The 21,562-nt window shown below is 42.6% G+C and overlaps 1 pseudogene; it reads left to right on the forward strand.

Annotated features, from left to right (window-relative positions):
* The first annotated feature begins 1,583 nt into the window (after positions 1–1,583).
* The window catches only part of LOC127655605 (probable leucine--tRNA ligase, mitochondrial), an 89,878-nt pseudogene continuing 69,899 nt past the window's right edge, over positions 1,584–21,562 (forward strand).

Raw genomic sequence — 21,562 nt, forward strand, 5'->3', positions numbered from 1 at the left:
CTTATGTATGACTTCAGAAAACTTGGAATATAGCTCAAAAGGGATATGGACTACTTTTATGGTGCTTTTGGTGTTTTTGGTTTTTAAGACCATGTCATCATGAACTGTCAGTGGAAAAGAGGTGTGGGAAGATTCTTCAAAATCATTTGTGTTCCATGGAGAGAGAGAAAAAAACAGCTTGGAATTTGGAACAATACGAGGGGGATTTATGTATTTAATTATTTGTAAAACAAAACGTTTACTGAGTTCACCTAAAAATAAAGAAACTCAAAATGTACTCACCCTCAATCCATCCCAGATGTGTGACTTTTTACTTTAGCAACATTTTTAGAAAAAATGTAGATTTTTAAAAGAATATTTCAGCTCTGTAGGTCCATACAGTGCAAGTGAGTGGTGAGGAGAAAGAAAAAAGGAGGAATAAAGGAAAAGAAGACCTCATCACGTCATGCATATGAGTGCTGGTCAAAGTGGAGATTTAAAGTAAAAAAGGACTTAAATATTGATTTCTTTTTACCCACACCTATCATATTACTTCTAAAGACATGGATTAAAACACTGGAGTTGTATGGATTAATTTTAGGCTACCTGTATGTGCTTTTTGGAGCTTCAAAATTTTGGTCACCATTCACTTGCATTGTATGGCTCTACAGAACTAAAATATTCCTCTATATATCTTCGCACGTGTTCAACAGAAGAAAGAAAGTCATACACATCTGGGATGGCATGAGGATGAGTAAACGATGTGAGAATTGTAATTTTTTGGGTGAACTGTTCCTTTAAAAAATATCAATATTTTTTAATCATGCTCAGATAAAAAAAAAAAAAAAAACACATCATAGCCACAAACACTTATTTGATTTATGGGCCGTTTTCCCTGTTTCATTAATCTTTTAGAGAAGCGTTTTTCTTTTTTGCCCATGTTTGTTAGACATACACATTGTGCATTCAGCCCCATTGATGTAGACTTTGGAGAGAGACTGGTATCATGGGAAAGGTCTCTTTGCATCATGACACCTGACTATTGCTTTGAAAGCTTTTCACTTTGTCTCGCAAAGCTGGAATCATACAGAGAATGAAATGTTTCATTAAGCTCCACCCCACTTGGTTACTGTTGCTTGCTGGGAGATTTTTTGTAAATTTTGTTCATAATGTTGCATCATTTAAATAATCAATTAATCAAGAGCACTGTGAAAATGTGATATTTCAGTGTCGGTTTGAAGGTGCTCATGGCATTGCTCCTAAAAATAGAATGACCCTCAGCCGAGACCATTTAACACATTTTGCTTTTATTCCCCAGACATGTGTTCAACGCTCCCGGCTCCATATGCTGCCTATACTCGGAGTTGTCACTTTGTTTCCCCTCAGTACTTCTATCTTCTGTGTGTCTCACACATTCTGTTTGTTTCTTACACTGCTCTGACCGTACAAAGTGTTTCTTGTACAGTCATTGTGCTTTAAATAAAGGAATTATGGTTCCATTATGCTGTGAATATTTTTCAGTGAGTACGACTGAGTGAGATCTGACCTCAAGTGTTTATGTAGCAGATTTATCAAAGTTTCCAGTTGAAAGCTGCTTCACAGGCATGAAGGTAAAGGCCTTTTGGAGAGACGCTGAGTAGATGTATTCTTCCCAAAATGTGGCCCTGTCTCTGTGAGCCACTGAATAATTCAGTCCCTTTTTGACCTGCATTGATTAATGCTGGCTAGTGTGCCGGGCTTCTTCAAAGCTGTCATGAATCATTCTGCAGCAGAGAGTATAACTGCATGTATGAGACTAACCAGGTCTCAGAGGTCAGATGATGTACATTATACAAGTCAAATGAATGTCTCATATTAGTATAGACTTTATCGTAAGAACTATCTGTTGAAGTTAAAGCGGTTCAACCAAAAATTCTGTCATTATGTACTCACTCTTATGTCGTTCCAAATCCAATGTTATTTTTTTTTTTTTGTGGAACACAAATTCCATGAACTTCATAGACTTATATGTGACTACTACTTCTCTGGTGTGGGCCGTCTGACCCAAGAGCCGTGTGATTCCAGTCCATGCTGCTGGTAAAAGCTACAGTAATGGCAGAGTAGTACCGCTAAGTGTATCGGCAATGACACATTTATAGCACATTTCATTCATGTCAGTAAGTGCTGCAGTATGCTGTTTTGTTGTGAATATCACAAAAAAAACTTTGAACTTCAACTTTTGTTGATTATTTTGAGCATCAGTAGTTTCTGATCAAATGTCATCATAGACAGATAATAAGGTAGGCTTAATCTTTATAATTAGGTTGTACTTGTGTATATATATATATATAAATATTATTATTTTTTTTTTTATTTAGATTGAGATGGCACATATAATTTATTAGAATTAAAAATATTAATTATCTGATATAATGTTTAAAATGTTAGAAATGTACAGTCCTTAATTGCATGGGTGTTTATGTATGTTGCACTGTTCATAAGAGAAATGTTGAGGAATAATAACTCCAAAAAAATGGATGAGGTCACTAAATATCCGAGGTATGCATTTAAGGGTTAAATATAACCCCATCAAAATGGAAATGGCACCAGCTACATAAATTACTCTTGTTTTTCCACATTTAGAGCTCCATGTTCCCGTATCCATCGGGTCGACTCCATATGGGCCACGTGACAGTTTACTCCATTAGCGACACCATTGGCCACTTCCAGAGGATGAGAGGCCATCAGGTAATTTTACTCTTCACTGTCTATCACACACACACACACACACACGCGCGCACGCACACACGTACATAGTTTTATGATTTTTCATCTCTCCAGTCTCATTTTCATATTCATCCACCTACACACAGACATATAAAAACTCATGCCCGTGAATGTGGCAGCAGCAGTGAAGGTCAAACAGTTTGAATATGTTCTTAATGAGAGCTGCTTGTCAGAATATCTGTGAAATACTGTCTGTTTATAACAATGAAGGCAGCATCATTATTTATGTTATACTAAGGATTTTTTTTATTATTTAACTTTGTTTTTAATTATTTTATTTTTTGTGTGATGGGGTGATGATCAAAATGTTATATCATGATTTGAGTAATTTAATGTCATGGTAATGTTACATGTCATGACATAGAGATTTAGTTATTTTTGCTGTAAATTGCATAAAAAATAATGGTTGTTATTTTATATAGATTCAGTATATACTGTAGGGCTGCAACTAACAATTATTTTGATAATCGATTAATCTAAGGATTATTAGAACGATTATTCGACTATTTGGGCGATTACTGCAGCGATTAATCATTAGCTCTTAACCGATTATTCAGCTTGTGCCCCGACTTAAAGGTTGTATTAAACGTGTTTACTAACAATAAAGAGGACAATATTTTTCTTTTTAATTATTATTTTTTTTAAATACCTCTAAATGATATTCACTGAATTAAAGGGAAAATACTTTAAGTTTAATTCAGTACAGAAATTCACTGCAAAAGTCCTTTTGTATCAAGCGTTTTTGTCATTTTTTCCATTTAAAATGGTCTAAAAATCCTTAAAACAAGATACATTTACTTGAGAAGCAACATATAAGATATTTAGACCTGTTTTAAGAAAATGCATCTTAAATATAAGTTTAAAAAGTGTATTTTGTATATAAGTGTATTTTTTCACTTGGTTATACTTCTGCCAGTGCAGTAAAGAAAAATATACTCATATTCAATATATTTGCTCTAAAAGCAAGTCTAAATATATTATGCTGCTTCTCAGGTGAATGTATCTTTTTTAAAGGATTTTTAGATATTTTAAAATATTTGTATTTTTAATATTATATTCAACATTCTCTGATAACAATTTTTTCTTCTGCAGTATAGCTGCTAAAGTAAATGTATGTTGTTTTAAATGAGTTTTAGATATTTATATTGGAAAACAAGCCAAAACAAAAACAAATCAAAAACATATTTTGTTGCTGTGTATAAAGGGGCAAAGACTACCCTCTCTCACCTTTCTGTTCACTTCAATCCATCTTTAACTCACAAAAAACAAGCTCTTCATGATAAGAAATACACAGTGAAACATATATTATTATTTAATAAGTCGCGAGCCATCACGTCAAGCCTCGGAGAGGTGTTTATTGGAAATAACAATAAACATAAACATGTCCAAAAAGGGGTTGTATAGTGTCCATGAGGGAATAGTGTCCAAAATAAAGAGGATGGGGAGTGTCCAGACATGGATCCAGGAAGTGGGCAGGGTCCGGTGGCCACACATGCTCCCCTTCGAGGTCCGTGGTGTGAGGGGCGATGGTTCCGATGGCGGCCTGTCTTCCTTGGAGCCACGGCAAGTGTGAGGGGAAGGTGGCCTGGCATCCATGCCCATCGGCTACTACGCATTCTCCAATAACACCGGCGTTGCATCTAATTCAAGCCACTGGTCCTGGAGGTGAGGGTCCGGCGCGCATCTAACTCGGCCGGACCCTCCCCACTCTGCGAGGATGCCAGTGTGTGCACACAAGCTGGCTCCTCTGCGTTATTATGGCAGCGTTGATGAGGCTTCATCCAGTTTAGATGTGCCTCATCCGTTGCCCGAAACAAGGCTTATTAATTTTGCGCCTCTTCTGTTATCCTGCCCAACTCCCAATGTGGGCCTGGCTGCAGGATGGCCCAAAGAGGCGAGCCGATGATGATGAGAGGGAGGGGTAGGTTGTTATGCCACAGTGCCTCTCATTTGCAGACCGCAGCCTTCTGTTGGGAGCATTGCTCTGCAGGAATTATTGTAGGTAAGCTGGTTTAGATCCAGTGACTGTTCTGTATGCCAGCATCAGAGCCTTGGACTTGGATGTGCTGTTGCATTCTGGATCATTTGTAGTGGCATGATTGCACATGGAGGAAGACCAGCTAAAAGAGTATTGGCTAGAAAAGATGAGAAACTTCAATAGGTTGAGTTGTAGGTGGTATTCCTTTATCCAGGATGAGATCCAAGCAATCACCGTGGGGTTGTCAGGCTGCATACACAAGTAGAGCAACATTAATTATGGATTCCAGTGATGGTGTTTATAAATAGAATTGGAGAGGGCCAAGCACTGAGCCCTGAGGTACCACAGTATGTAGCTGATGTGACTTGTACACCTCACCTCTCCTGGCTGCCTTGAAAGACCTACCTGAGAGATAGGACTTGAACCAGCCGAGCACAGTTCCTGTGATCCCCAAAGTAAGGTTGAAAAATGTTCCTGAATTTCATAGTATTTGGTGTGTGTTCCCCTTTTTGCTTTTACTCGACAGCATGCTCTTGAGTTGGCATGAGCAAAACCTGATGATCATGTTTTTTTAACAGTATATTGATGTGAAAGAAAATTATGAGCCTGCATTTGTTTCACAGTTAAATTCATAATACAGTATTTATCGTAAGGAATTACTCTTAAGTCTTGTAAGATCCTAGCAATATTTTAAGGTGAACCTTACTCTCCCTTTCTCTCTGTCTCTCTCTCTGTCTCCTTCATCGTGTCCTTTAAATCATCTCACAATCTCTCTCTCTCCTCTCTGTGACAAATCTTTCTATCTTCAGAGGGACAGGCAGCATCTGGTGTGTGTTGTCAACAGCTCTAAGTGTGCGCTGATTTAATGGGGCTTGACGAAGCGCTACTGTTGATTCAATTGGAATTGACAGTGGTAAGTTTCAATTGCTTTACTGAAACAGACCATCAAACTGAGTGAGGGAGCGACTATCAATCTCACCCTGAGAGAACAGCCTTGTTATCACTGACTTGAACAATTTTTTACCCCATTTCTGTTCTGTATATAAACCATTGCTTTACAGAACAAGTAAAATTAAGGCTGTGCTTGAAACCAAATCTGTCTTGCTGCCTCAGTTTCCAGTTGGTCAATTACTTCTCAGACAGCAATTTGTGAATGAAGGCACCTCATAGGGACGCTGGTTTCAGGCAGCCTATTATTTACATTTACATTTACATTTATGCATTTGGCAGACGCTTTTATCCAAAGTGACTTACAGAGCCCTTGTTACTGGGACAATCCCCCCAGAGCAACCTGGAGTTAAGTGCCTTGCTCAAGGACACAATGGTGGGCACAGGGCAGAGAGGCTGAGTGGGCACAGGCTCACTATAACTGGACAGTTAAAGACTGGAAAATCATAACCTGGTCTGATGAATATCGATTTCTGCTGAGGTAAACAGTTTGAACCAGTCTGGCCATTCTCCATTGACCTCTCTCCTCAACAAGTCATTTTTGTCCACAGAACTGCCACTCACTGGACGTTTTTTGTTTTTGGCACCATTCTGAGTAAATTCTAGACACTGTTGTGCATGTAAATCCCAGGAGATCAGCAGCTACAGAAATACTCAAACAAGCCCATCTGACACCAACAATCATGCCACAGTCTAAATCACTGAGATCACATTTTTTTACTCATTCTGATTGTTGAAAATTAACTAAGGCTCCTGACCCATATCTGCATGATTCTATGCATTGCACTGCTGCCACACGATTGGTCAATGAGATAATCACGTGAAAAAGTAGGTGTGCAGGTGTACCTAATAAAGTGGTCAGTGATTGTATATATTGTTGCAAGTTTATTGTTTACATGTGTATTTTGTACTATTTACAAGGATTTGCACTGATATGTAGAACACATGCTAAACCGTTTGTACTATTCTAGTGTGTAGATGAAATTTACCTCGAAATGTTTCTTCAAATTAGAGGCAGGATTAATGCTGATATCTGGCTTGAACAAGTTGAACTCACATGACACAGTCAAGCAATTGGCCTTTTACACTGCGAAAATCCTTTTCAGGTGCGGCCGGTTATGCTCAGCTGCAAACTGTGCTTGAAGCATCCTTAAAAGATCGTGCCAAATCTGCAGCTGCCGTTCAAGTTTTTTACATGTGATTTGATTTGAAGGGAGTCACAAGACTCTCTCTAGCCAATCACGTTGATAGATAATTATAAAAGCAGGACTGGAAATAGCAAGCACAGACGGTGGGAAAATAGCATAGTAAAAGTACAGTTACAGCACTTAAAATGTACTCAAGTAAAAGTATACAATTTTAAACTACTTAAAAAAAGTACAATTCTTGCAAAAAAGTAATTAATTACAGTAATGTGAGTATTTTTAATTTGTTACTTTACACCCCTGGTGGCAACAGAAATAAAATACAGAGCTACACAGGCAGACCTGAAAACTTGGTGTGCAAAACATGACAGTAAAAATCAACAGATAATTTTTTGGCCATAAATTGATTATTTTGAGTTTAAAATTAACTTCAGACTTCACAAAACAGTCTCCGAAATGTAACAATAAAAACAGTGTAACCATGAACGCGTATTCATTATTCAAGCCTGTCGCATGCTGGGAACACAAACTTAAAAAAATGTACTTATTTTATTCACCAGCAAAATTTACTGAAATTAATGAAAAAATATGACACGTTTTTTTACTTTAGGATAGTTACATGATGAGGCATTGTGAAGATAACAAACCATAATAATATTTACTTATACTGTAAGCTAGAACATACATTTTTACATGTTTGGATGTAGTACAAATATAACATTTATTAAAGGGATATTTCAACCAAAAAAAGAAAATTCAGTGTTGTTATAACCCTTTATGACTTAAATTTTTCTTAACACAAAGGGAGAAATTGGTGACCACCTCTTCGAAGCATAAAATAATCCAAAAGTATAATTCAGAATTCTTAATAAATTATTTCATGAGACTCATGATTGTTATGAAAACAGACAATAAGATTTGGTGAGAAATAAATTGAAATCTAATGTATTTTTTAGTAATAATTTTCACTGACCGTTAATGTCCTGTGCACAGGGGCGGAGTGGCAATCGGGACGATCGGGACTTGTCCCGGTTGGCCGGCCGGCCGATGAATTTGCGGCTGGCCGGCCGGCGATGAATTTGTTACAGAACTTTCATGGTCACAAATAAAAAAAAATGGCAATATATTTTGTTTGTTTGTTCTTAAATTAACATAGAATGGAAAAAAAGCCTCCTGGGAATGGGGAACGCGTTTATCCAATGAACCGATTGCAGGTCAAGTCTATTTACAGAAATATAGGGAGATAAATGAGCGCCCCCTTGTCTAATGGCAATATGGCATGACCCAAAGATAATGGAATGCGCCAAACAGAGAGAAAGCGAGCAAGTTAGAGGTAAAGTAAATCTTTTGACAGTCAGGATTAGCGTGGTTGATTGCTGTTTTAAAGTTACCTATGGAAGGCAAGAAGAGAAAGGAGAAAGGAGGGGCCGAAAAGGCCAGATAGAAGAAGAAGCGGATGCTGGAGGAGGATGCATCAAAGTGCTCAAAAATTACGGATTTATTCCGCCGAAATCAGGCGTCAACAAGTGCTGCAGGTGAATTGACAGAAAAACAGTTAGTGGGCCTCTAAATCATTGATGTTGTAACGAATGAGGTCGGAGTCAGACAAGGGATGAGGATCCAAATGCGGGTTTATTGATTAAAGGAAACAAAAAGGCATGAATAAACAAAACTACCACGATGGGCAAATGAAAACAAAACACGAAAACACAGGAACTGGAACACGGGAACACAGGCATGGAATAAACAAAACTACCACGATGGGCAAATGAAAACTAAACACGAAAACACAGGAACTGGAACACGGGAACACAGGCATGGGAGCGAGCACAAACTACGTACAACAACATTCAACGACAGACAAGGACTAAACCAAAAACCAGGATATAAATACAAAAACATGGGAAAAAGGGGCCAATGAACAAACAGAACACAAACTAGGTGACAAGGTGATTAACAGAAACCAAAGGCAAATTAACAAGGGCAGGTGAAAACAATGAACAGTGAACACGAGGGAAAACAAGACTATGGAGGTACAAGGGTGACAAAAGTGAAAACTAAGGAATAACAAAAGTGACAAAATTACAAACAAAGGGCAACAGTGAGACAAGACAGGGTAACCGTTACATAGCCCCCCTTTTGTTGATCGGATACCAGACGATCAACAAAACAAAAAAAAAGGAAGAACAACTGACAAATGACAGGGGGCACAAAGGGCAGACAGGCAGTCCAGGGGGCAACGAGAGGCAGACCGGCAGTCCGGGGGGCGACGAGGGGCAGGCAGGCAGTCCAGGGAGCAACGAGGGGCGGATAGGCAGGCCAAGGGGGGCACAAGGGACACGGAGACAGACAAAGGAGGGCAAGAGGGCAGATTAGCAGTCTCTGGGGGTGTGTGCTGGGAACCAGGTCGGGTGGCCTGGGAAGCTTCCACCGGGTAGGGGCGGGTTTAGGTGGACTGGGAGATGGCCTCAGAGCAGGGGCCGGTTCGGGGGGCCTGGGAGGTGGCCACAGGACAGAGGCCGGTTTGGATGGCCTGGGAGCTGGCCACAAGGCAAGGGCCGGTTCAGGGGACCTGGGAGGTGGCCATCGGACAGGGACAGGTCCAGGAGGCCTGGGAGGCAACCTCAGGACAGGGGCAGGTCCCGGAGGCGGAGCTGAGAGGGGCTCTGGAGACGAAGCTGTGGGAGGTTCTGGAGGCCCAGGAGGCGGAGCCAAGGGAGGCGGACCCATGGAAAGCTCTGGAGGAGCAGGAGGCAGAGCTGGGGGAGGCTCTGGGAGCTCAGGAGGCGGAGCTGAGGGAGGCTCTGGGGGCTCAGGAGGCGGGGCTGAGGGAGGCTCAGGAGGCGGGGCTGAGGGAGGCTCAGGAGGCGGGGCTGAGGGAGGCTCTGGAGGCTCAGAGGAAGGCCTAGGAGGTGGAGCCGAGGATGGCTCAGGAAGTGGAGCCGAGAGCGGTGGCGCCGTAGGCAGTTCTAGAGGCGGAGGCCTGGAAGGCTCCGGGGACGGAGCTGAGGAAGGCTCAGGAGGCGGGGCTGAGGGAGGCTCAGGAGACGGAGCTGAGGGAGGCTCTGGAGGCTCAGAGGAAGGCCTAGGAGGTGGAGCCGAGGATGGCTCAGGAGGTGGAGCCGAGAGCGGTGGCGCCGTAGGCAGTTCTAGAGGCGGAGGCCTGGAAGGCTCCGGGGACGGAGCTGAGGAAGGCTCAGGAGACGGAGCCGAGGAAGGCTGTGGAGGCGGAGCCGCAGGTTGCTCTGGAGGCGGAGCCGCAGGAGGCTTTGGAGGTGGAGCCGCAGGAGGCTCGGGGAGAAGAGCCCTAGGAGGCTCGGGAGGCGGAGCCGTAGGAAGCTCGGAGGGCGGAGCTCTGGAAGGCTCGAGAGGCTTGAGAGGCGGAGCCCCAGGAGGCTCGGGAGGAGGAGCTCTGGAAAGCTCGGGAGGCTTGAGAGACGGAGCCCTGGAAGACTCGAGAGACTTGAGAGGTGGAGCCCTGGGAGGCTCGAGAGGCTTGAGGGGCGGAGCCCAGGTAGGCTCGAGAGGCTTGAGGGGCGGAGCCCTGGAAGGCTCGAGAGGCTTGAGGGGCGGAGCTCTGGGAAGCTCGGAGGGCGGAGCTCTGGAAAGCTCGGGAGGCTTGAGAGACGGAGCCCTGGAAGACTCGAGAGGCTTGAGGGGCGGAGCCCTGGTAGGCTCGAGAGGCGGAGCCCTGGAAGGCTCGAGAGGCTTGAGAGGTGGAGCTCTGGGAAGCTCGGAGGGCGGAGCTCTGGAAAGCTCGGGAGGCGGAGCTCTGGAAAGCTCAGGAAGCTCGGAAGGCGGGGCTCTGGAAAGCCCAGGAGGCGGAGCTCTGGAAAGCTCAGAAGGCGGAGCTCTGGAAAACTCAGAAGGCGGAGCTCTGGAAAGCTCGGGAAACTCGGAAGGCGGAGCTCTGAAAAGCTCGGGAAACTCGGAAGGCGGAGCTCTGGAAAGCTCGGGAAACTCGGAAGGCGGAGCTCTGGAAAGCTCGGGAAACTCGGAAGGCGGAGCTCTGGAAAGCTCGGGAGGAGGAGCCCTAGAAGACTCGAGAGACTTGAGAGACTTGGGAGGCGGAGCCCTGGAAGACTCGAGAGGTGCTAGCTCTAGGATGGGCACGACCACTGGCGCTGGCTCTTGGACGGACCTGGCTACTGGCACTGGCTCTTGGACGGTCATGGCTACTGGCACTGGCTCTTGGATGGTCACGGCTACTGGCACTGGCTCTTGGATGGTCACGGCCACTGGCGCTGGCTCAGGGACGGTCGAGGCTACAGGCGCTGGCTCAGGGACGGTCGAGGCTACAGGCGCTGGCTCAGGGACGGTCGAGGCTACAGGCGCTGGCTCAGGGACGGTCGAGGCTACAGGCTGGCTCAGGGACGGTCGAGGCTACAGGCGCTGGCTCAGGGACGGTCGAGGCTACAGGCGCTGGCTCAGGGACGGTCGAGGCTACAGGCGCTGGCTCAGGGACGGTCGAGGCTACAGGCGCTGGCTCAGGGACGGTCGAGGCTACAGGCGCTGGCTCAGGGACGGTCGAGGCTACAGGTGCTGGCTCAGGGACGGTCGAGGCTACAGGCGCTGGCTCAGGGACGGTCGAGGCTACAGGCACTGGCTCATTGACGTTTGAGGCTAACGGCACTGGCTCATTGACGTTTGAGGCTATCGGCACTGGCTCACTGACGTCTGAGGCTACAGGCACTGGCTCGGGGACGGTCGAGGGCTCAGGCTCGCTCACAGTGACATGCGAGGGCTCTAGCTCGCTCACCGTGGCTGATGAGGACTCAGGCTCGCTCACAGCGACATGCGTGGGCTTTAGCTCGCTCACCGTGACATGCGTGGGCTCTGGCTCTCAGACCGGGGCTGGCGCGGGCCGGGAGGCGGAAGCCCGTCTTCTCTCCCTCCTCCGGGCAGATGAAGTGGGCCACGCTGGCTCATGGAAGGCGACTGGTGACGGTGGAACGCTGTTCCTGGACGGCGTGACTTCAGGCTCGCTGGCCAGGGCAGGCGTAGGCGTGACAGGATGAGCCCCGGACGGCTGAAGGGTCTCCACAGTGGGTGGAGAGGTAGGGTCCTTCTCGGCGAAGCCCACGGTGTACGGCGAGCCGCAGACCAGTAAGGTCGCCTCTAGGAAGTCGTGGAGAGTCCAATCACGCGTAGCCGGCGGCAAACGCTCCCTGAGCGAAACGTGTAAAGTGTCCCTGAAGAAAACCACCAGGGCTGAGTCCGGGAAGTCCGTGAACTTCGCCAGCGTGAGGAAGTCGCTGATGTGGTCTTCAACAGGGCGGTCCTCTTGTTTGAGGCTGAGCAACCGGTAGTTGGCCCGAATAACCGCTGGATCCATTGTGCGGGTCTGTCGTACTGTAACGAATGAGGTCGGAGTCAGACAAGGGATGAGGGTCCAAATGCGGGTTTATTGATTAAAGGAAACAAAAAGGCATGAATAAACAAAACTACCACGATGGGCAAATGAAAACAAAACACGAAAACACAGGAACTGGAACACGGGAACACAGGCATGGGAGCGAGCACAAACTACGTACAACAACATTCCATGACAGACAAGGACTAAACCAAAAACCAGGATATAAATACAAAAACATGGGAAAAAGGGGCCAATGAACAAACAGAACACAAACTAGGTGACAAGGTGATTAACAGAAACCAAAGGCAAATTAACAAGGGCAGGTGAAAACAATGAACAGTGAACACGAGGGAAAACAAGACTATGGAGGTACAAGGGTGACAAAAGTGAAAACTAAGGAATAACAAAAGTGACCAAATTAAAAACAAAGGGCAACAGTGAGACAAGACAGGGTAACCGTTACAGACGTTAGTGTTAGGCAAATGCCAATGCAATATAGAATGAGGTCAACATCGAATTTACAATCTAATGAGTTGTATTTTATTCTAGCTTGACTCGATTTTGGCAATGCATGTTTAATCACATCTAAAGGACATGCGATTTTTGAAATGTTATGGTTTAAGTGGTGTAATTAGCTTTCCCTTAAATTGAAATTGCCAAAATTGTTCACCAGATTTGCCTTTGTACAATAGAGGACTCTATTGTGCATGATGTGGGGGAAGATAAATAGGTCTTGATAATTTTTATATCACATCTAGATGTGTCAACATCAATTGACATGCATGTATCCCTGGACATGTCCTATCTGATCTTTCTCTGTCCTGGATGGAAAATATTATAATGCATTAACAGTGTATTGGAAGATTGGAACACATTCATTTTCTTCACACAGATAGTGCATTCAAAAATGTTCAATGTTAACATTGAAATTCATGTGCAGTGAGTGCAGCATAGCCAGACCTTTAAAAAAGAAAGTTGGTTTGGTTGGGAGGTGGGTGCATTGCATAGCCCCTAACACGCAGCCTATATACTATCAGGGGAAAATGCAATTATCGTTATGCTGTAAAAAGTTTAATTTGTATGTGTGCCTGTCCTGTTTTTTCCACACAGTCTCAGAATTCAGTCAGACTCAGCCCAGCGATGATGCTGATGATCAGACAATGCTAGGAGAAGTCACGACTACAAGTACAGGTGTGCACACATTGCACAATGTTATAGGTACAACAGAGGATAGAATGCAGTGTAAAGACTAAACAAAATGCAGAAGTTCATTAGTGAAATATTATAGGGAAATGTAATGATTGCAACATATGGAGAATGAGACATTATATTAGAAAGACATGCTGTCTTAGTGTAACATAAGTGTGGATTATTCATATGCAACTCATTGGTAACACTTTACTTGAAGGGGTGTGCATAAGACTGACATGACACCTTCATAATCATGACATGAAACATGTCATGCATATGAAGGAGGTTTTATGCATGTTTATGACAACTGTCATTAAGTGTCATTTGCTCAATTATGACATTTTTAATGCAAATGTGACAAAGTTTGAGATGTCTTTGTTATGACAACTTGACATTACCAAGACAACATAAATTGTCATAAATGTCATAAACATGACGTAGCAGATTAAATATCAAACTTAAAAAACACTTAGCTTTATGGGTTAACATTACATTAAACTGTCATGTGATTGGTTTTGACATTGGCTGTCATGAGGCCATTATAACTGTGTCATGAATATTTTTCTTGACCTCAACTACAGTGGTACAAATTGAATTTGTCATTAAAAATTCATTAAGTGTTAATACTTTTAATGACAAATTCAATTTGTACCACTGTAGTTGAGGTCAAGAAAAGTATACGAAACAATTTATGTTGTCTTGGTATTGTCAAGTTGTCATTACCAAGACAATGACAGGTTTTTGATGTTTTGGTTTGTCAAGTTGTCATAAAGACACCTCAAACAATGTCATAATTGAGCGAATGACACTTAATGACAGTTGTCATAAACATACATCAAACCTTCTTCATATTCATGCCATGTGTCATGTCAGGATTATGAAGGTGTCATGTCAGTCTTATGCACACCCCTGTAAGTAAAGTGTTACCTTTTTGTTTTACGTCATCTTAACCAGACATAGAGGAAGATGCTTTGTCGGTCAATGCAAGGGAGAGTGAAGCCTCAGGGTCCAGAATAGAAACAGAAACAGATGAGGAGTGGGATGTGGAGAGTAGAGAGGATGGACCAGCTGAGAAGGAGACTGAAAGTGTAGAAGTTGGACCAACTGAGGTGGAAATTGAGAGTATAGAGGCTGGACCTGCTGAGGAGGAGATTCAAAGTAGAGAGGCTGGACCAGCTGAGGAGGAGATTCAAATCGTCAATTATTTTGCCTGTCCCAAGTCTGCTTTATTTTTCTGCTTTATTTTTTCAATATCACCCCCAACAAACCCCAAGAAAAACCTTGCCTAATATTTTTCATAATAGGGATGGGATCAACCGCAAGTGGTTGACTTACTGTGAAGAAAGCCATGCTCTCTTTTGCACAGTTTGTTTGGCATTTTCAAAGCCCACTGCTTTTGACAGCGCTTTTGTTAGAGGAGGCATGCAATCCTGGAAGCATGTACATCAAAGAATTGAGGAGCATGAAAGAAGTCATATCTATCGAGACTGTGCAGAGGCTTACTTCTTGAGGGCACATAAAGGGGACACTGAGAGTAGATTAAGAGGAAACCAACTCTCCCTCCATCAAGAGCAAGTCAGAAGAAAACGGCAGGTGATGGATCGTGTAGTCAGTGTTGTCAAGGTAATCGGAAAACAGGGTCTAAGCTACAGAGGCTCCGAATTTGAAGCTGCCTACACTTTGGAAGACCGAAGTTTAGACCACGGTAACTTCCTTGAAATGATCATGCTCCTGAGTATGTATGACCCCTGCCTGCAACAACATTTGACTGAATGTATCGAAAAAAGTAAAAAACAGCATGAAGCTGGGGCAAGAGGCAGAGGTTCATTGGTCACTCTGCTTTCAAAAGATACAATCAACAAGGTTGTCAAAGGGATCAGTGGGCTGATAAGGGAGACAATTGCCAGTGAGGTCAGAGAAGCTAAAATGTTTTCTGTCCAGATTGACACCACTCAAGACATCACATCCAAAGACCAGTGCTCTGTGATTCTCAGGTATGTCACAGATGTGGTCCATGAGAAGTTGGTCGCTCTGGTCAATTGTGAGGCTTCTACTGGGCAGTATTTTCTCGATCTCCTGAAAGAATCACTTACAAGACTTAATCTTGATGTGTCATGTTGTGTAGGGAGTACTACAGATGGGGCAGCCAATATGCAGGGTAGTTACAAAGGCTTCTCTTCCTTTCTATCAAAGGAGGCCCCTAACCAAATCCACATCTGGTGCTATGCTCATGTCCTAAACCTAGTATTAGCAGACACAACAGGCAGTGTTATTCAGAGTGCATCACTTTTCACTCTCTTGAATGACATTGCTGTTTTTATAAGGGATTCTTACAAACGCATGAAGAAGTGGGAAGAAACCAGCACAGACAAGCAACACAGAATACTCTCTCCAATAGGACAGACACGGTGGTGGGCAAAAGATGCTGCTCTCACAAAGGTGTTTGGGAGTTTTGGAAGCCCTGACAGTGCCATGTATGTAGATCTAGTCTTGACTTTATCAGTAATTCAACTAGACAGAACCATGAAGCCTACTGCTAGAGCCAAGGCCAAAGGATACATTGAGGGTCTCCTAAAATTTGAGACAATTCTCACAGCCCAAATCTTCCTACAGATTTTTGAGCGCACGTCACCCCTGTCCAAATACCTGCAGACAAACGGAATGGATCTCCTGACTGCACACCGCCTGGTAGTGGGAACAGAGGATGGGCTGAAGAAGTGTGTGCGAGACTTCAGTGGCATAAAAGAAGCTGCAGACCAGTTTGTGGTGTGGGCTAATGGTGAGCTGCTGGAGAAGGAGGACTGTGAGATGGAGGTGGAAGTAGCACTACCTGGAAAACGGTTTAAGAAAAAGAAGATCATGCCAGGAGAGCTGGCAGAAGATGAGCCCTTAACAGCAGCTGAGAGGGACTTTGAGGTGACCATACATAATGTCATTATGGATACTGTCACTCAAAGTATCCATGAGCGCTTTGCTGTGAGTGCAAAGCTTTGCTCAGATTTTGCCTGCCTTGATCCAAAAAACTTCCCTGAGGTAAGGGATAAGGGACTTCCAGGATCAGTAATGCAAAACCTCAGCAGTTGCTTAATGAAATTTGATGCCAGAGCCACTACTGGTACTTTAAAGGCTGAGCTGGCAAGCCTAGCCACACAGTGGGAAAGACTAAAGCTGTCCCCCCTAGAGGAGTACAAGGTGCGGACCTCAGGAGAAAATGATTCACCTGAAGGCACAGAGGATGGTGATGAAGAAGAACCATGCAATGTAGAAAGGCCAGAATTGGTCCATGTTAACTGTTCTATGTGTAAGAATTGTGCCATTTGTGTTTACCTTATCTTGGCACAATACAATTTACTGACAAATTCATACCATGTAATTGGACTGGCCTACAAATTTCTTTTGACATTATCCACTACTCAAGTGGCCTGTGAGAGAAGTTTTTCTACCCTTAAATTTGTGAAGAACAGACTTAGGAGCACTATCGGCCAAGAGCACTTGGAAGCATTTATGCTCATGGCAACAGAGAAAAACATTCTGATGTCCTTGGACACTGATGGGGTGATAAACAAGGTTGCAGAGACCAGTTACCTTCTCACACGACAGCTCATGTTTTAAGGTAGGACATGTTTCATTTGTCAAGATTTTTTTTTCATGACAATTTAATATGACTAAAGTATCCATTAATTATGCTGACCAATTATATTATGACTTACAAAATACTGTAATAAAAATGAAAGGCACTCCACCCTTTTCCCTGCTCATGTTTTTCAGGCCAAAACTCCTACTTCCCACCTCCAGCTCAGAAGGAGGACTCTACTCTCTGCCCCTGAGAGAAGGTCACTTCCTCTGTGCCCCTGAGAGAAGGACACTTCCTCTGTGCCCCTGAGAGAAGGACACTTCCTCTGTGCCCCTGAGAGAAGGACACTTCCTCTGTGCCCCTGAGAGAAGGACACTTCCTCTGTGCCCCTGAGAGAAGGACACTTCCTCTGTGCCCCTGAGAGAAGGACACTTCCTCTGTGCCCCTGAGGTAAAGACACTACTCTCTGTGCCCCTGAGAGAAGGACACTTCCTCTGTGCCTCTGAGGTAAAGACACTACTCTCTGTGCCCCTAAGAGAAGGACAATTATCTCTGTATATAATCAGAGGTCTATAGTTCACTATAAACCCAGGCTACTCAAAATCCCTGATAAATGGTTTGTTGAACTCTTTGGAACTATGTATATACTGTAACAGTTCTCTACAAACCTTATTCAAAGTGCCTGATTTTCAATTTATTTAATTACCTGTGTTATTAGGTTGGCATTGTCTACACTTCCTTTTCAATATACTGCACTTAAATATCTATAGTTCCTTACAAATGTATTGAAAGTGCCTGGTTTTCCAGTGGTTGATTGGCTTGTTGTATTGCATTAGCACTATCCTTAGTTCCTTTCGATGTGTATTCAATGCTATTACTTTGATTTATACAAAACAATATGTTCATATTTAAGGCTGGAAATTATGAATGTATAGATTGATATGTATAGCAATTGAATGGCCTGTTTAGGCCTGTATTGACAATGTCTATATGATGTTACATTTCAGCACCTGTTTATTAATAGAAAACCCATAAAAGCTTTAAACCAACACTTTTGTCAATAATGTGCATTTGTCTAGTGCCGTCTAGTGATCAGGTTTCATATTTCCGTTAAATCCTTCCCAAATGCTTAGACTTGGCTGGCGTTAGAACAGATGGAGGAATTCAAGAAACATAGCATAATCTGGGTCTTCATCCAGATAAAAAAAATATATTTAGTATTTTAAACTGACATACATTTTGTTTGTGTTATTGATATATGGGTGGGTTGGTGTTGCGTTGGGCCGGTGGTGGGCCGGTGCGGTAAGAATTTTCCCGGTGGATTTTAGTGCCCCACTCCGCCCCTGCCTGTGCATGTTCATGATAGGGCACGAGAGCAACGGTTCATGCAGCCTTTTTGAGACATTGGGGCGTTCAATCAAAAACTTGTTTGTTTATATAAAAACAGGTCCTCCACAGTGATAGTGACAACAACACAGCTGCACACAAAACAGGGAACAGAACTTCCTAAACATGTCTGTAGAGTTTGTAGTCAAAGAATTGATGCATTTCTATGCCCAGTCTTATATTTTTTTATGTTTTTGGACCAGTTCTTTATATAAATAAATTCGTTTTCGATTGAACGCCCCAATGTCACTAGGACATTGTGTGAACTGTTGCTCTCGTGTCCTATCATGAACATGCACAGGATATCAACGGTTAGAGAACCTTTTCACTAAATAATACATTAGATTTCGGTTTATTTCTTACCAAACTTTATTGTATGCTTTAATAGCAATCATGAGTCTCATTAAATAATTTATTATGTCTTCTGAATGATACTTTTGTGTTCTTATGAAGGTTGAAGTGGTGGTCACCATAAACTACCATTGTATGAAATCACTGAGCACAAATTTTTTAACAATTTCTCCTTTTTGTTAAGAAAAAGAAAGACAGTTATATTGGGTTATAAAAACACAGGGGTGAGTAAACAAGGACTGGATTTTCATTTTTGGGTGAACTAATCCTTTAATATTTTCCAGTTCATGCTTAAGCTAATTTAGTTAGTGTAAAGTACTTAATAGATTCTGCTATAATTCATCACAACATTATTTTTTTTTTTTCAGGAATAAAAGTCAATGTTTTTAAATAGCCATGATTGACATTTGTGTTTTACAGCTCACCGATGTTTTCTATATGTTTTTCTAAAAAAAAAAAAAAACATCTCAGATAGATACCACCTCCGCACACACACTGCGAGTTGTAGACTCTCAAGGAAGTCAGACCTGTTGAAACAAGAAGATGTCTGGCTGTGGTTTAGGATTGCATTTTGTCTGTTAGGTTTTGTTATATATGTTACATGAGTGGGTCAGTTGTGCTGCAGATGATGGAAGTGTCGCCATTCAACATTTTTAATTATCCTCACTTTGGGCTTTTTTGGGCCTCTTTGACACTTTTATTTAAAAACAAATAAGAAAAGGGAAGCAGGGGGAGAATCACATAGATTTACATTAACAATATATCGTATATAGATGTCTTCTTATCATAGAGACTTGGGGTGGGCTCTTTTGTACTTGGGCTGGTAAGCAACCACACTAGTTGGTAGGTGGTTGCTAGGGTGTTCTACAGAGCTATTAGATTGTTACTCCCTTACACAAGCCTAAAGCACCCACCCACAACTCTGTCTGATATTCTGGTATATATACCTTGGGTCTTTTTTCGAATCCTTAACCCTAAGTATGAGCGATAGTAAACTTTTACCAACTGATCTTCTTTGAAAAAGTGGAGATTTCCCAGTTAGACTATGTTAAAATAAAATGTAGGTCAGTAGTTTATTTTTAGTGAATGTTGTAAATAACTGTTTGTGCAGTCGTGTGGCAGTGAACTGAAATTAGTGCTTGATCTACAGTAGCTTAATAACATTCAGCACTTCACTTAACAAATGAGATGAAGCCAGTTACCAAGGAGACAGAATTTTCTCCACTGCTCGCTCTGTCTGTCCTCTTCACGCTTCCCTAAAAGGAGTCTGCTGTTCATTTAAAGAAATAGTTCACCCAAAAATCTAAATTCTGTCACCCCCTTTTTCTAATCTTGCTCAAAAATACATAAAATAACATTTAATTTCTAAGTTTTTTCTCTCCGCATCAAGTCCCATGCCAAGCTAGCAGGGAACTACAAATCCCCTTGCCCGTGTTGTTGAACATACTTGATTGGTTCACATACCCCCTACATAATGTAATCTAGTAGAGTGCACATTTTAGAGAATTATATTTATCGAAAGCAAAGAAAACAAGTTTAGAAGAGAAACACAATATTGTTGTGTAGATCACAAATAACAAGATATAGTAAATCGAACAACCTGCGTTTTCTGATTTGTATTACATTTAATGCAAGTGCGAATTAGATTTCAGAGCTTAGCCACAGGGGAAGATTTTCAGTGAATAATGACTTCAGTTTCAGTGTATTCCTCACACAAAGCTATCGAGAAACCTCCGAAGACTTTAAATATAGAGCATGAGCGATATGGATTAATTTTATGGTGCTTTTTGGGTTGTTTTTAGAGCTTTACAACTGTGGTCACTATGATCTGTCATTGCAAACTATCAAATGGGTTTGCAATGACATGAGCTTCATAACTTCATTCAAAACGTGATGTGAAACTTTTCTCTGCAACGTAAGAGGCAGACAGACGTGAAAGAGAATGAGAGATACTGTGTCAAACTCAGTGAGAAGTGTAAATATCTGCACTGATGATAAGGGCACAATGACATGAATCCACATTACTGTGAAATATAGATGATGCTTTCTAAAAGAGTTCATGCTCTCCATTTGCATTCTCTCTTGAACACTGACTCCTCACCGCACATGCAGTCTGTTTTATGATGATAGATCAGCCTGATTACTGCATTTTAATCCTTACATCTGAGTCCACAGCTCATCTGAGTTATAGAGTGTCACATATTTTGCAACCCTTCCAGTTGTAGAGGCTGTAATCTTAGTTAGAAAAGGAAAGTTCGACAAGAAAACAAGGTTAGTTTAAAGTCAAGGTTATTTAGGCCTTGTGTAGTTTAAATACTCAGGCAGTTTGAAGAGAGTTTGAAAGCTATGTAGCGAGAGTGTTATAGATGTTTGCTGTAAGGTTGGATGAATGGATGTTTACTATAGACAGATAGATAGAAAGACAGACAGACAGACAGACAGAGAGACATCCTCGGTGTCATTTTTCCTTTTGAAACTATTAGCATTGACCTCTAACTGACCTCTTAGCAACCCTTTTTTTTTTTAAAGGAATAGTTCAAGTGTTGTGATGCCAATTATGGTATTATTTAATATTTATATTTCAGCCACCATGCTCTTGACATTTTGACATTGACATTTTGACCCTTAAATCAATCAAGCATTAGTCAGGAATCAGTGTTCCAGTGTGGATTGTGGCACAGATTATAAAAGAAGACCAGAGTGGACTGACATCATTAACAGATGGATGTTATTTGACTTGCAGGTGTTGAATCCGATGGGCTGGGATGTGTTTGGTCTGCCAGCTGAGAACGTCACCATTGAGTGAGGCCTTGGCCCAGAGGAGTGGACAAAAGATGACAGCATGAAGGATTAGAGAATCTCTACTTACTATTACTTCTATTGATTAC

The sequence above is a fragment of the Xyrauchen texanus genome, chromosome 15 (assembly GCF_025860055.1).
Source record: "Xyrauchen texanus isolate HMW12.3.18 chromosome 15, RBS_HiC_50CHRs, whole genome shotgun sequence".
NCBI classification, from domain to species: domain Eukaryota; kingdom Metazoa; phylum Chordata; class Actinopteri; order Cypriniformes; family Catostomidae; genus Xyrauchen; species Xyrauchen texanus.